Raw genomic sequence first — 16,319 nt, forward strand, 5'->3', positions numbered from 1 at the left:
CAGCGCTGGACCAAGGTCCACTCTCACTTGTCAGGAGGGAGAAGACGCGGATACGCGGCGGGGGTGGGGCCGGTTGAAGAGTGTGAGAGATGAAGAGGGCTGCGGAGGACACGAGTGAGAGCGAATCGAGAGCGAGAGTGAGACTGGCTTGACGGGTAGCCGAAGGGGTGAGACGCCAAAGGGTTCTCCGTCTCTGTCGTTCTTTCCACCACCCTTCCATGGTTTCTCTGTTGCTTAGCTCGCGCTCTCCTACACGGAGAAAGTGAACAGTGGTGGCCAACCGGTGGTTCTCCGGATAAAATAGAAGCGAGAAACGTGAGAAATTTGTGTATAATAGTTTCTTTGGATGTAACGTGTTGGAGATGCTGATGATAAATGGTTTTCTTTACGATCTGATAGCGATATTGGTTTGTTATTGATCGATTGGTAAAGGAGTATTGGCAGATATTCTTGGAATGAATTGTGCTTTGGCAACGTGACAACTGACCCAGTTTATTTAGTTTCGGGCTGTCTTTCCTAGAGCTGTCATATCTGGGCGGGTTACGAGTTATCGAGAGAATTTAATTGTTTCGCGAACTGGATGCCACCAAGTTTATCGTCCGTGGGTTTAAACGGCTAAGTTATCGTTCTGTAGTGCTAAGACGAAATTCTTGCCGTAAGCTTCTTAAGGTGATAGTTACATAAATACCTGAACTCTTTAAGAAGTTTCGTACTGAACGTTGAAGTGCGATAGAAAGTGCTGGATGCGGTAACCGAGACGAATTTTACGACACAAAGTTTCAAATACTTTTTGTAATTAGCTGGTAGGCTTGGTGTCTCATGGTGTCAGGCTTGGTTCCCGATGATCTTACATGGGTTTACAAGCTTTCAACTGAAAAAATTCGTGTCTTTCGACCGTGGAAGTTTCTGGTTGGATGCTGTCGTATTCGATCGTATCGTATTAAAATTAATTACTCCTATTTTTTAAACGTTTCATCATGAAAATTATCTAACAAATTTTCGAGCAAGACACGAACTTTCATATCTCAGTATCGTTTACCAAATTTTCAAGTAAAATAAAAATTTCCGAAGGTTTCAAATTATAGAAGCATCCAAAAAATGTGGAAACAAGACGAAAACTTTTGTTACAATTAACCATAAATCGGTCATTTTATCGCGTAACAATGGTGGCGCGTTAATCCACCATTAATCTTCGTTATACACTCTTCGCTGACACAGAGGAAGGTTAAATATTGCGGAACAAGCGGTTAATTAAATTTGTACGTATCACGAACGGGTATGGAATCGCGAGAGATCGCATGTAATTAAGTTTGCATGCGTTAAGGGTTCCGCAGCGTCTCAGCGTTAATTTTGTGCGAGATCTCGGCTCCGGTTACAAGCAAAATACATACTATCATTAACCGTGTCGATATTTCCTTCGTTTTTTCTCTCGGTTTCCCGTGTCACGTTTAATTATTTCCAACACGTCAGCCATTCCGGCTCGATCGAGCGCTCGCGTATGGAAATCACGACTTCTTCGTCCACCGGGTTTCCGGTCCGCGTTCTCGTTCGTGTTTTAAAAATTCCACGGACCGGAGAATACGCAATTACCATGACCACGTCGAACTTGCGAACGTCCCATCGTTGTAATCGCGGCCCTTTGCATTCTCCATCCTTTTCTCTATCTGTAATGGTGTTTTGTGTCGAAAAACTGGATCTTCGTACGATCTGCTTCTTGTTTGATCTGCTGAAGCACACGATTTACGTGTATTAATAGAAAAACGTGTCTGTTTAAAAGACGATGGTGCATCTATGTTCGTACTTGATATTACGATAAGCAAATTACTGGAGAAAATTACTGGAGAAAATTACAGCAGAAAATTACTCCTTATTAAATGAGGCATGCTTTCTTATTAAATAAAGACTGCAGACTAAAAGAACACGATAATTCGTATTTCTTATTTTGCATAGAGGACGTTTTAAAATGCAATCCGTTATCAATAAAAAGTTGTCATTTTTTTTTGACTTTGGAGATGAACATGTGTTCTTCCATCCACTTCAAAATTTCCAAATTATTATAACGTAACAATGATAAATGTAAGTAACAATAATTGCATCTTTGGTTTTCATACAAATTTGTCGACTTGTCAGGTATTTTTAAAAGACTCTCAGCTTGAAGCATAACAGGCTGGTTCTCGATTATGTCATACGAAGAGCCTCCTGTTTAATTCTATGATGATATCAAAGTCAGAAAATCAACCAAAATTCACTGATTATATTTCTATCCTGTAATGTTCGAACGTTAAATGTTCTCATTAAATGACAAGTACAGAAATACATCGAGAGAATAAAAATTCCTTGAATTATAGAGAAAAACGTTCATCGATTCCGGCCATCACGGTTGGATCCGAATTACGGTGCTTTTGTCAGGCAACCGTAAAATCATGGCATTATTAATCCTCCCCTTCGCAGCGTTCGAACGAAAAGGAGATCAAGAGAAGAATGGAAGTGGGCCAATCATCGAGTCGTGTGTTTCCACGCGGCGGCGTTCGGAAAAGTAATAATTTAACGCTGGTCTAATTATCGTCGCGGCACAGCACGACTGACAACGTGTACACATTGTAAAACTTGTATTGCAAACTACCGGGCCAGATACCCTTGTATTATCGTCTGATTACGAGACGAGTTATCCAATTAACTATATGGTAGACCATAACCGAAGTCGTCCATGGATAATTCACGAAAAACCGGTTTAAATCCTCGAGCAATAAGAATCAAGAAAAAGAGTGTGAACATGTCGTATCGACGAAAGAAAGAAATTTCTTAAGAAAGTATTTTTTGTAACAACTTTCATTGGTTCGTACTATTTGTTCGATATATTACGAGACACTATTAGTCTCTAATAACAAATGAATAAAATAATTTATTTTAAATCCGGCGGGGAAAGATTCAGAAAAGGAATAGGAAGAAGATTAAGAAAACAATTCACGCAACATTTCTTTCTCTCTAAACCTTCCTCTAGAAGTCATTCATGAAACATATTCGGAAAATAAATCGTATCTTTCTTGCTCCATTTTCCAACTTTGGAAATACTTACGACAGAAATCGGTGAAATTAACAAAACAGCCGAGCACGTTTCTGCTTAAAAAAGCAACAGAAGTATTTTCGTTTCGTTCGGAAAATTATACAGAAAATAGGCTGGCGAAAAGCTTGGGTTAAAAGGGACAGGGGATGATACAACAGCGAGAGGACGTTCTATCGCGAAAGCGGCCGGTTGAAATTCCGGAATAGTGGCAGCGCGAGAGAGAAACAGGACGAAACGATGGATAGAGGTTGCGGAGAAAGGCGACCCTATTAGAGTTCCAAGAAAAACAAAGTGAACAGCAGAGTGGGTCTTCTTTAAGAAACTACGCAGAAACTCGCCCCTGTAGAGTATCGTCTACGTGAGGTAAAACGGATAGAACTGGAATGATAATTAAGCTCGTGGTCGGATCAAATTCAATGGAGATCGAAAACCGTGGTGGCTTCTCTCGCTCCGTGTTGCGATGAATCTTAAATTGAAGTCGAGAGTTCGATCTTTGAACTTTGCCGAGATGAGTTTCGAATCGTTATGATTTTATCAGTAAAAAATTTTCTTCCATAACTTTATGATTAAACTATGTATATATATACATATGAAATCTTCGAGTTGCGAAATGAAATTACAAACTCGTAAGATATCTGTGAACTTTCTTGGCCTGAAATTTTAAGAATTTCGTAACGCTAATATTGGATTGGATTTCAGTGATTCGTTGAGATGAAATTGAAATTACACGTTCCCACAAGAGACCTGTGACCAGTTTCTCGAATCTCTAAGAAACTTTTAAAGCTAATGTTTCGACGTGTTCGTGGAATTGCTTTCTTATACTTCCGATCAATTAAGATAGCACGTATTCCAAACCTCCGCTAAATTTTAACATTTACCGCCGTACATTTTATTTTTCCAAGCCCTTCTATAAATATTCTTTAAATACAAATGTTTCCATTATACCGAAAAGCCAGATGATTCCGCGGATTCGAACGATTCTGCCTGTGCAACGACCAACTCGTAAGAGGATGCTGGACAAGCTGTTCCTCGCTGGCGTTTCAGCCGCTGATGGCCACGGGGTTTGGAAGGGGTGAACAAAGAAAATTCCTCCCCGGTTATCATAGTAACGCGTCGTTGGTTGAATCCGAAAGGAGGGAGCGTTCGAGGGATCGGAAAAAGACGAGCATGCAAATGAACCGACCGGTTGAATTTTCTCGGCGGCCGGTACGTGCTGGTGGCCTCCCCCGAGTGCGTGTGCTTTCCTACGTGTATTTGTAAATACAGGGTGTGCGGGCACGTTTCTCTTTCTCGGCTTGGTCGTTTACGGCTACGTATAGCGTGGCGTATTCGGGGTGTAGAGAGAAAGAGAAAGAAAGAGAGAGAGAAAGAGAAAGACCGCACGCGTCCATCCTTCCCGCGCGAGACGAAACTAAGGGGAAATTGACCAGTGCACAGTGGTTCTCCCTTTCGCTCTCTTTTCCGCCAAGCATTCTTTCATCATCCGGAAGCGTTTTAAAAGTTCCTGTTGCTAGACCGAGCGCTGGATTACAATTTTTTGTACAGGATGCATGGAACACGGTGGAAGTGAAATTGGAGGTTGAAATTCGTTTTCCGAGGAAAGTTGCGTTTCTACTTCTGCGCCGCGAACGGTGCAAAAATTGGAATTTGGTTTTCCAATGGTTGGAACAAAGGAAAGTTTAAATTTAGATATTTTGGAAAGGTACCAGGTGGTTTTAACCAATCGACGAATTTTTTCCCGATTTGTGAGAAAAATTGCTTTTTATCGGATAAATAGTACCTCTACCGGTGATAGAAATACGAGTGCTATTCAATGATCTTTCTAAGAAAAGTACATATATACATACCGAATAGGATTAATCGAGAAAGTTAACATATATCTGCAATAGAGTCAAAGCTATGATTTCGTGGAAGATGGGATGGAAGGACGTGCAAGGATAAGATCTAGCCTTATAGATATCTTGGTGTATGGCTTGAATATCACGTGAACGATGATATCCTTTTAACAATTTCTTTTTTAGAATTAATGCAACACCGATCAATATTACGAGTACAATAATTGTCTTTGAACAAGGGAAGGTCTGCGTTACATTTTATGTGAAATATAATTGATTTTTGTTCAATATTTTTCGTAACTTTATTTTTATTCTTTTTTTCGTAATTTTATCGTAATTAAAGCATTAAGGATTTAGTTAATTATTTAAACAATGGCAGTAGTCGGTCTTTCTACATTCATTGAATCCAAGAGACAATATTTTTACGTTCTTTAAAAAGGTCTCGAAATTCTACCTATTCCTTTAATGGTAGATACATTCGTGAAATGATATCTAATTAAAGAAAATTACTGCTTTTTTTTCTCTCTTTTCTTTTTCACCATTTCACAGAGAACGTTCTACTTAATAAGCGAAATGACTGATCGTTATCAAATGTCCTACTAAAACAGGCTACAGAAAGAATAACTCGCCACGTTAGAACGATTTTCATTTACTTCTTTACTTTTGTAATTTTATATTTTATTATACGTTTCTCCGGATTAAAGGATTATCCAACGTGCGAATTCGCAACCAAGATTCGATCGTCGAATCCATACGCCCGATCTTAACAAACCTCTCGTGCCATTTGTCGTATTTCAACCCGATTTTTATCTTCTGGAGAAGATAAGATACCTTTTCTTACCTCGTTTAATCCATGAATATTCAGAGTTGATTAATTAATTTAATTCTCGCTCTATTACAATCCTTCACACTAACCTTGCCAGCCTATCTTCTGTTTTTCTCATTACAGACCAAAGATGTACTTTTATTCGTTAAAAATGCTTACAAATATTACATGAACCGACCAGAAAATAAGATTATTCGATATTATGCCATTCAAGGAAGCACAATTATATTTTATTATATTTGTAGGTATGTTAGATATCAAAATGAAAAGAAATTCTTTTCGTCGATCTTTTATGTAGTTTATTTCCATTCTAGTCTACATTTATACAACAATGTCGGTTTTCCTGCTGGTACTAACAATGCCACTGGTAATTCATGCGATTGTATGCTCGAATCGTCCTAAAGTTAAAAACTTTCTGGTTGATTTCGATTTTGGCGTGGACACGTACATAGCAATGTTCGTGGCTCCTCGTGAACTGCTGAAATTGCTATAATTGTCCATATTAGCAGAGATTTATTTTAACGTTATCAACCTTAGTATAGAAGGAGTTGAAGTAAGTATTTGCGCATATAATTAAATCAGAAGATTTCCCTTTAATTGCGACGCATGAATATTTCATTCATTTTTTAGATTGTCTCGAATTTAACTAACACAGGAGAGGCGATGCGATTTGTAACATTTAAATTTGTTCAATTTATACGCATATTCGTTTTTTGGATCCCTGGACAAAAACTATTAAATCATAGCGAAGAAGCGTACATCGCGGCGTAAGATTATTTTATATTTCTTCGATATTTTTCAATCTTTACATTCCAAAAATTAATTGACGATTGGCATTTAGATGCGAGCTAGTGTGCTATATATTCCCTAAAAATTGCCATAAGTTTTTACTAACAAGGACCATGGTATTCAGTAAAATAACAGCCTTCAAACTGGCGGATATAATAGTAATAATAGTAATTTCGCTATTATTTATACTTTTGGATTATTCAAAGTGCTGTGAGTTAGCTCACCGTGTTATAATCAGTTATATGAACTTAGATGAAAAATGAATATATTTGAGTTACGTGTTTAATAAAAGTTATTAGCATATCAAATATATTTCGTTCATTGTATTTTTATCTACAACGCCCACTACCTTCTGCCCCTTAAAAGCCGTTAATCATCGCGTTGTTTTTCAATTTTGAGAAAATAGAAATTAAGAGAGCCGCACGAGTGCCTCATATTTTCACTGCTCGAATCGTAACCCCCTCGTTACCCTTGTCATCACTGCCTTTATTGTTCTTCGAAACAAAGGATGAATTGTAAATTAGCACACGCTGCCGGTCGTTTCCTATGTTTTCGCACGTGTATTTAAATTAATCGAATGAAAATATTTTTCCGCAACATGGCCACTTTACCACTTGATGAACACCGATTAAAGCCATTCACGCGTTCAGAAAGATTTCACGAACGTGGGATTATCGTTTCATCGAAACATCGACGCACAGTATACGAAGAATCTGTATAATTTACGTCGTGATAAAAATCTCATCAATTTTAAACGATAGAATTACGTTCTTTTTTCAGCTTACCGTTCAAAGATTTAATATCGTTTTTCCGATTATATTTATACCAAACCACTTGCTCATTTTATTTTATTATTATTTGATATTTTAGTATTTCTACTCAACTCTGTTTGAATATATTATCGATTTATTCATATCCATGTAAAATTCCATGAATTTAGGAAAATTCAAATCTATCTTTCGCAAGCCGGAAGAAAGATGCATTGGAATGCGAAATTGCCTGGAGAAGGAAATACCATAAAACCATCCCTTAGCCACCTTCCAATTAAGGTAATGGATCCCGCGATACTTTTATTGTCGTGCGTGCACGCAGGCATTTCCACACGCGTGCCGCATCGACCAAAGGGGTGGTTAAGCATAAGAGGATGGGTGGAAAAGGTGGTCGGAGTAGGATTGAATTGTTCGCCGTCCCGTTTACACAGTGTTTGCTGCACGGAAGTCATAATCGTTATTCTCGTGGGTTTGTTGCGGCCAACCGACCGGAATACACGGCTTCCTTCTTTCTTCTTTCTTCGCGCCTTTCTACGCATAGAATGAACGATGAACCCTTTACATCCTCATTGTGGATCAGGTTAAAGAGATTCCTTCGTGAATTCTTCATTTCCTTTTGTTCGTCTGTCGTGAGATGGTATAAAGATGTTACGAAACAGACAGGATGACTAGCGAGTCCTTCTCATTCGATCGGATTCGCATAATTTGGAATTTTCATTGTTTTATTTAAAAAAAATATGGTTCTTAAATTAAAAGAATTTTTTATTAATTCAGACTTATAGCTTTCTCTTATCTTTCGATATTTTGGGAAGCTAAGACGATTCCTTAATCTCTATTGTCATTGTAACTTATTTTCGTTGTAACTTATTGTTATTTTGCATATCGTATACTGTTCTGTCAGTTCAAAGACGTTAGACGTTAAGGCCAATCTATGAATATTCGTATTACGGCCCATTTCCGCCCTTGATATTGCACGTACCAAAATCAACCTGACGATTTGGCCAAACTACCAACAAATATCCATGATCAAAATATATCAGAAAAGGAAACGGCGGCTCGACACCAATCGACCAACGCGACTATCCCCGAAGAATAAACAGCGACGGAGACACGTCCGGCACGTCGACGGAGGGTGAAAAAAAATCCTTCCACCAAAAAACCTTTGCCTCCAGACAAGCGGATGCAAATGGAACGGGGGGAAGAAAGTGGAGGAGGTGGTGGAAGAGGGTGAGGAGGAAGGGTGGCGATGCTAGAGCTGGCAGAGTTGGCCGGCCAAGAGGTCGTGAAAGAGGGGTTGAAAGGAGGAGAAAAGAGGTGGAGCAGAGGAGAGAGCGAGGGTGGCAACACGAGGGAAAGGGATGCCGTAGGAGGGTTGATATCGGCTAGAAGGTGAGCTTCGGAACGCAATGTCCGGCCTGGTCCAGCCGGCAGAGATGCGAGTATTGATCTAGGCTCAGACCTAACCCATCCTCCTCCAGCATTTCCACCCTCCTCGGCCACCTCCAGCCGCCTCCTTCGCCTCCACCATCTCCGAGCTCGTCGTGAAGCCAGCCCTGCTCCGTTCCTGGGGGTCGTCGCTGAGAGAAAAAGGGATGGAAGCGCGGGGTGAAGTCTGAACAGGCCGGAGAAGGGTGAAGGACAGAGGTGGAGGAGGATGGCGACGGGGGCCGGAGGCTCGAAGGAGGACCTCGAAGTCCGGCTTGCCGAGCTGCCCCTTCAGCTACGCACGTTCACTCTCACCTCCTCCAACTCCGATCTCTTCCTCTTACATTAGACACGCTGCAGTGGTTCTCAGTTTTCGGACACCGGCGTACGGATAAGATTTTGGGCACGCAGGTTTCTGGAATTTCGTCTGTCGGAGAGCCGTAGGTTTCGTATACTAGGCATAAGAAATAGAATTAGTAGGTAAGTTGTTGGGAATTTTTTATGACGTAGGGTTGCAGGCTTCGCGTTTTTTGAATTTTTAATGAAACGAAAGTAACAGTGGTTTTTGGAACTTCGAGTCGGTTATACTTACCTATATTTATCGAAGGTAGACCTTCGAGTTGCGAGGAGAAATATGTGATATGTTTTACATACGTTGAGGATAGGTAAAAGTGCTGAAACAATAGAAGAGAGGAATAAAAGGAATATGTGTAAACGGAATGAAAAATGGGATTTGAAATATGGTGTAGTAGATTTCCACGAACAACTGTACACAGGCATATCCTCGTACTACATCATAATGTATTGTTATGCACATTTGTAGAGCTTTGTATGGAATAACTTTTCGCAATATAAGATACATATGATGAGCTTGATATAGGAGACTAAAACAAAAAGAATTCTATATTTATTAAAAGACTGATAATAGTTTGATAAATTAGTAACTGATTTAAAAAGAGTAAGGAAATTATGATTATTACATTCCGAAGAATTGAAAATAATCTGAAATGTTTCAAAATGTTCACATAACTAATTTCGTACGTCGCATACTTTAACACAAATAAATATCAAATAATTGCAAATGTACGTTACCAATTATACATATAAAAATTATCCAAATCAACTTCGATAGAGCTTTTCCACCTTCGTATGTATATCGGTTTTATCGTACGATAACGTCCAACCACAGTGAAAATCTAGTTCCATTGAAATTTACAATAAAATTCGTCATTTCTCAAGATGGTAAAGGAATTTAATTTAAGGAACAGCGAGAGGGAAGGAGAGGAAGAGAAAAGGAAGATGTAGAAGGGATGGAAAACGGGTCATCACGAGCGGAGAATTGAAAATCGAGGTTCTTCGTCGATTCTCATGGCCGTTCGTGCCTTTAATGAATAAATGGCGAGTTTCCTTGGCGGATGGGTGGAAAGGGGTGAAAATCGAAGGCAGCCACGCCCTGGTGAAGAAAGAACAAAGAAAAATCGCGGCACGCCGGCCGATTGCTCGCGGCCCGTTGAATCCGGAAGCCGCCACTCGAAAAGGAGACGCGTTTCGAGCGTATCAAGGCCAAGGTTTATTAGTGGCGGATCAGTTTCAGAAGCCAGACTAGGTGTCAAGTGCTTGCAAGTGGTCTGAAGTGGTGCTCGTAAAACGTGAATATAAACGGGCGGACGAAAGTGTTGCCGTCTGCAAACCGCTTTCGCCCACTTTATCGCGTCTCTTTCCTTACTGTTCTATTTCCGACGACTTTTCGACCAACTATCCACGTTCTGCTATCAACACGATACTCATACAGTGACTCATCGAGATCTTTGAACGCTTATGAGGCACCTCTGACGAATACCTTGTGCGTAGAATGTGGACTTTTACGCAAACCTATATTTTTACGAAGAAAATTAAAAGGATCGAACTTAAGAAGAAACTCGTATATTTACACGTATGCTACTTAAACGAAAGATCGATTATTCGTTTGTTCAATTTTCTAGTACAAAGGAATACACAAACTATGTAACTTCTATCACGTAACGTTATAAATTAACGAATTATTACGCGTATTACCTACAAGATTTAAAAACATTCCTAGAGTGTACGAAGAATACTCTATAGTTGCCTATGTAGGTCAAACACAGAATCTGTTAAACTCTGAAATATACCCGTAATACGTAAGAAAATCAATCAATAATATAGATTCTGTCATCGTCGTCGCAACTCTGCCCTAAATCAATACCCCTCTAACCTTCCATATCTTCTTCGTCAATTATCTTAACCGACTGTAAAAATCTACGAAAACGTGGCTTTTAAGCGGAACACTTTTAAACTAAAACGGCGGCCGTTTATCAACTCAACAAGCGCTTCTACCAACGATAGTTTCATTCGAGTGGACACGATGCCACCACGATTTTCGCCATAATCTGAAAACAGTTTCTGTGTGTATGGAGAACTCTAACCGGTATCTGACCGGAGTGTGTTTCAGTGGAACTTGAAGAGGTCAGTGGCGAAGCACGGCATGGAGGAGAACGGCGGCACGATAACGTCGTACGGAGTTACTCGAATCCCAATAAATCCAAACGCCCCCGTCCACGAAAACCCAGCCCCACGCATACTAGTTCATGGAAGGGGCAGGAGGAGGCCTGCACAACGGGCTCCGAGATTAGTATTAATTTATAGCGTTGGAAGATAGGATAGAACAGAGCACGGTGTGGCCTGGTAGCTACGTGGTGGTGATGGTGGTGGCCGGTGGACGTGGGAGGGTGGAAAGTGAAATTTCGTGGCTACGGGAACGTGGCTGCTATGCCATTTCCATTTTCCACGCTGATAATTGGAAACCGGCTGGGCAACTTTCGTCAGTATGTAAATTCGCGTTGTTCCTATCTATTCTGATCTCACGAGGGGATGGGCTAATGAGGCGACCGTCCTACCGTCGCTTTTACGACCGTTGTTACGATTTTTGTTATATTCGTTGCTCGGCCTGATCGCGGCAATAACGATTTGCTCGATTGTTATTGGGGAGAATTCGCTTGGCAGCCTCCGTTTCGTTAGATGATGTTATTGGTAGAGATGGCGGAAGGGGATAACTCGTTTCGAAAAGATGCGAAGATCGTCAGATCTATAGTCCGAGGATTTGAAATTTTATTGCTAGAATATAACGTAGTTTCAGCGAATAACAAGTGTTTTATGATTATTTAGTTTATGCGTATTTAACGTGGAAAAGTAATATAAGTCGATAATGCAGTGTTTTGCGTCATACTTTTTTATCAGTTAAGTTTCGAATTTCGATCTATCCTCCTATGAAATTCTCAATTTTAGCAATTAAAAAAACGTACACGCGACCATTTAAAGATTACCAGCATCGGTGGAAAGCTTCTAACAAAATTTCAAGCCCCCTTTAGCACGTCTTACGATGTTAATATCTTTCTTGGGCTTGAAGATACACAGAAAGATTAAGATCCAAGTATTGCGATAAAATAACACTCACCGTGGGGCGGTAACTTTATCGTTCTTATGGCGTTATATTATTAAGGGTGCGCCGGCGGGATGTATGGGAGAGATGGTTAGTAGCACGTGAGGGTGAAAAATGAAGAAGAGACGAGAACCTACCCCACGCATCATCGGTCATCGCCCAAAACCTCTCGGTTCTCCTTCGTCTCTCTTTCTTCTCTGGTTCGTGATATCAACCTGTAATGAATCTGTCACACAGCCACGGGATTTCATTTCCTTCCTGCAGGCCAACGGGTCCAGCTTGAAGTGATTTTTATGATTTTGGAACGATTTAGGCCGACTCCGTGTCCGTTGGAACAATTCATGCTGGAATTAAACGATTAGGGTGGGACATTTTATTACGGTGTGGATTCTTAATGTGTATTGAGATAAATATCTTGAGATATGAGAAAATTTGGTAGAAAAATAATACCAATGATTTCCTCACGCGCGCCTTTCCTTCTTTATTTTCTTTTTACGTGCATTATTAAAATTCCAAATTTTTTCATTCGATAAAATTACTTACGTATATCGTCGTATCTTTATATATCAGCGACAGAACATTATAGTAACTTTTACGCTTTTATACAAAGTTTAAGATTAACTTAAAATTTTCAAGAATTTCTAAACCGGTTAATATTTAAAACTCGTAAGAAATTTCTCAACGATTTAATAGATTTATTCTATTTCTTTGTACTTAAGAGTTGTAATACGTACGAAGGCTAAGGTACGTCTTCCTCTGTACACGTAGATGTATCGGGTGGCTGACGTTACGGGAATTGAAATCAACCCCGACCTTCTCCACCTCTCGTCTCACAGCGACGATCCCGAAGAAGCTCGCGAGGGACGGCCTGTTCTCGAGGAAGGAGCCGAACGCCGGCGACCCAGTCCCAAAGACTTTGACCCACATCATATCGCTCGTTTTTGCCTTCGCCTCCTTCACCTTCCGAGTTCCTTCCCTCTCGGGACTATTATCTTAATCCCATACATCCTCTTTAAGAGGCGTTTCGCTCGAGTGAAGCCACACCGGCTACTTCCGTGCTTCTCGGTGAACACCGTTGCCTTCTCTTTTCGGGATTAACGTTAGCGTTTCCTTTTGGTTCATCGATCAAAACCATCAGTCTTTTGTCAGCGATGAGCGTTCGGCGAATCTCTTCTCGTTTATCTAGAGAATTTGCATCTCGGTCCAGTGTTTTGTGGATCGAGAGGTAAATATAGAATACGATTCAAAGATATTCAGTCTCTCGCTCGTTTTCGTCCAGAAAGTCGATCAATTCAGTTACGATGATTTCGATCTTTCCGATCGTGGTAGCTACGAGTCTCTCATTAAGTTTACACGCATTCGACGACGATTACGCAACGTCTGACTACGCCACTTCTCGAATAAACTTCTTGAAACTTCGATAGAAGATATCTGGCAAGCGTCGTCATTGCCTCCAAAATAAAGTCACAATTCTCCTGAAAAGAAAAAGAAGAGAAAAACGCGTAGAAAATGCGAAGAGGAACAGGACAAGGCATAACTCGATGTAGAAATCCTATTAACATAAAACGTAGGAAATTGGGCCGGAGTTGGGTTTTCGACAAGTAAGAATACCGCGATGATTTTATCGTCGAAACAACGCGGCAAAAGAGATCGTGTTGCCGGCTAGCCGTCCTACTTGAAAAATATTCTTAATCCTGGGTGGGCGCACGTGCTACGAACTCTCATAAATTAGAGATGCTCGATCGCCCAATTAATACAATGTTTCCAGTGGCAGACGATCGAAGATCTGGGAGAGAAAGCGCTGAAAAGGTACGATGGAAGACGCCGATCGAACGCGACGAAGAGCGCAAATATTCCGGCTGTTTAACGAGAAGGAGACGAACGAAAATTATTGGTCACATACTGAGAAGGCAGACGTATACATACGTCAGACGCGTGAGCCACTGGCATAAATTAAATTAGCATAATTTCGAGTTGTCGAACAACAAAGTAAAGATGCCGAAACTCCGTGGGAACCGGTCCGTAACGTTCGATTACCTTTCAGTTACTCAGAAATCCAATAAGTGAAATTCATTCGATTGTATAGCAAACTGTGATTCTTAACCGAGGGAAATTATGCTATACGAGGTTTTATCGTTCCTGCTGTACCAATACTCTGTAATTCTCATCGAGGAATTATTCACACCTATCGTTTGCTACATACCGAAACACATGATCTACGAAATCTGTTCATTGTTTATTTTCAGCTAGCTATAATATTCCTACTAGCTTAGCATAGGAATTGTTGCTATATTTTCAAGATACGATTTAATTCGTGCGAGCTTGTTGCACGATAAATTCTATTTCCGACCACTGCGTGAAATTCTCGTGTACGTGGAAACTAGACACTTACGTTATTATACAAGCGCGTTATCATGCGCAAAGGATTTCGCTTCTACGTGACGCTCAAATTTACGTTACCGCAAACGGTGAAACGAACTAGCCGCAATGAATATCCTCGGTTCTCAACGATAGATCGACGTCCTCGTCTCTCCTGATGTTACATGCATTTGTAGAATACCAGTTTTCAAACGTAATAGTCGTGCTTCGTTCTTAGAAAGTTCCTTGTCCCTTCAACTTCCTCTTGAATCATCCACCTAACCTTGACTCATCGTTCGCCAATGCCCACCTCGAAGGCATGGCGCCTCGTTCGCGGATGATTCACACGAGCGATTTTTAATCTTGCGACACGGTTGTGGAGCGTCCACATTCCCAAGCACCGCAGGAATGTCGGTCAGTGTGCGTACAGTGAACCGTTGGTAGTCTCACGGCCATGAAAACGAAGCTTCTGCTTGGCTCTTTTCTCCTTGTTCCTCGTTCAACTGGCGGAGAAATCGTGGCAGTTTGAATTTTAAGATTTCCAATTCGTCTTACTCGTAATTTCATTTCCAAAGCGACAAATACCGAAATACGGGGAAACTTCACAGACACCCTGAGAAATTTCAACGATTCCATAAAATGAAAAAATTCCACGAAAGATTTTCCGTCTACGGAAGAGAAACGTGTCGTTCGACGATTATTCGCGAGGTGCGCATAAAACGCGGGGCGCGCAAACGCATAAAATAACCCGTCTCGAACATCCCTTTAGTACTTACGAAGTTTCTGCCTCTGAATCTTAATTTCGATGGAACGTCTGGCATCGAGCGATCGTAAAACCGATGCCGATCCCACGAACGCGCAACGTCCGATTGGCCCGCCAGGAATATCGGGGTTTGCGTACGCGCGAGCTTATGCCGATCCCCGGTCCACGGAACTTTCGACGATCAAACTTAATTGACTGGCCGTCGGATAGACAAACTCGTCTGTGAAGTCAATAAAATGGTTGGAAACGAAGAAGTCGTTGCGGTGGCTTTTTTATACTGTGTCCCGCGGCGGATTCAAGATTTCCACGATACTTGTGGCCTGCTTTAATGGGACACCGTTTCAGGCTGAATTGCTGGAAATTACCTGGGTAGATCGGGTGGCAATTGGAGGATTATTAGAAATTTTATGGCCGGCTAATTTTGGCCGTGAATGAGAAATGAATCGAAGGAAGATTTTCTTCGTGAACGTTTCTTCTAAAACTTTCGTTTGCGAGTGGGCCGTTGAAACGATAAAAATGCGTTAAAAATGTAAAAGACGCGACGATAGATCTCTTTAGCGAAGATATGTGGTAAAGCAGAAGATGCAGAAAGTCTGTTTCGAATCTCTGTCGATGGAACCTTTCGGCATGCTGGAAAATAACGCGAAGCACGGAAAGGTCAAAGTGTTTTAAGAGAACGGAGAGGAACGCGGTGATTCTCGCGGAGTTGCGTCGACCTCGTACAACCATCCCGAACCATGGAACGAACGGACAGATAAAACAGATACAAGTGGGCAACCGTGGAGTAGAGGATAGTGGAACGTTTCGAGCGGTCTGCTTTCCAGGAACACGCGCGTAAATCACGATTTTATTACGGATAATTTTACGAGGAGTCGAGCTCGCCGCCGCCGACGCTGTTCCAGTGTCGGCTACCTTAAACTCGTAATCGAGCGTCCCGTGATGCCCACGGCCGCGAAATCGTTAGCGAATTAGAAAAACGAGGCGAGCCATGAAAAAAGAACTACCTAAGGTGGAACTCAATCTACAGCGACG

The 16,319-nt window shown here is 41.1% G+C and overlaps 1 long non-coding RNA gene across 2 annotated transcripts; it reads left to right on the forward strand.

Moving 5' to 3' along the window:
- Positions 1-324: 324 nt before the first annotated feature.
- Positions 325-6,689, forward strand: LOC126871008 (uncharacterized). 2 transcript variants are annotated; one of them, XR_007691491.1, is made up of 4 exons: positions 325-669; positions 5,849-5,970; positions 6,040-6,492; positions 6,567-6,689. It is a non-coding gene; the product is annotated as an uncharacterized LOC126871008 (long non-coding RNA). The 2 variants fall into 2 exon arrangements; XR_007691490.1 differs by lacking the exon at positions 6,567-6,689 and having other exon boundaries at positions 6,040-6,278; positions 6,356-6,489.
- The last annotated feature ends 9,630 nt before the right edge of the window (positions 6,690-16,319 follow it).

Source organism: Bombus huntii, chromosome 11, assembly GCF_024542735.1.
Source record: "Bombus huntii isolate Logan2020A chromosome 11, iyBomHunt1.1, whole genome shotgun sequence".
In the NCBI taxonomy this organism is placed as follows: domain Eukaryota; kingdom Metazoa; phylum Arthropoda; class Insecta; order Hymenoptera; family Apidae; genus Bombus; species Bombus huntii.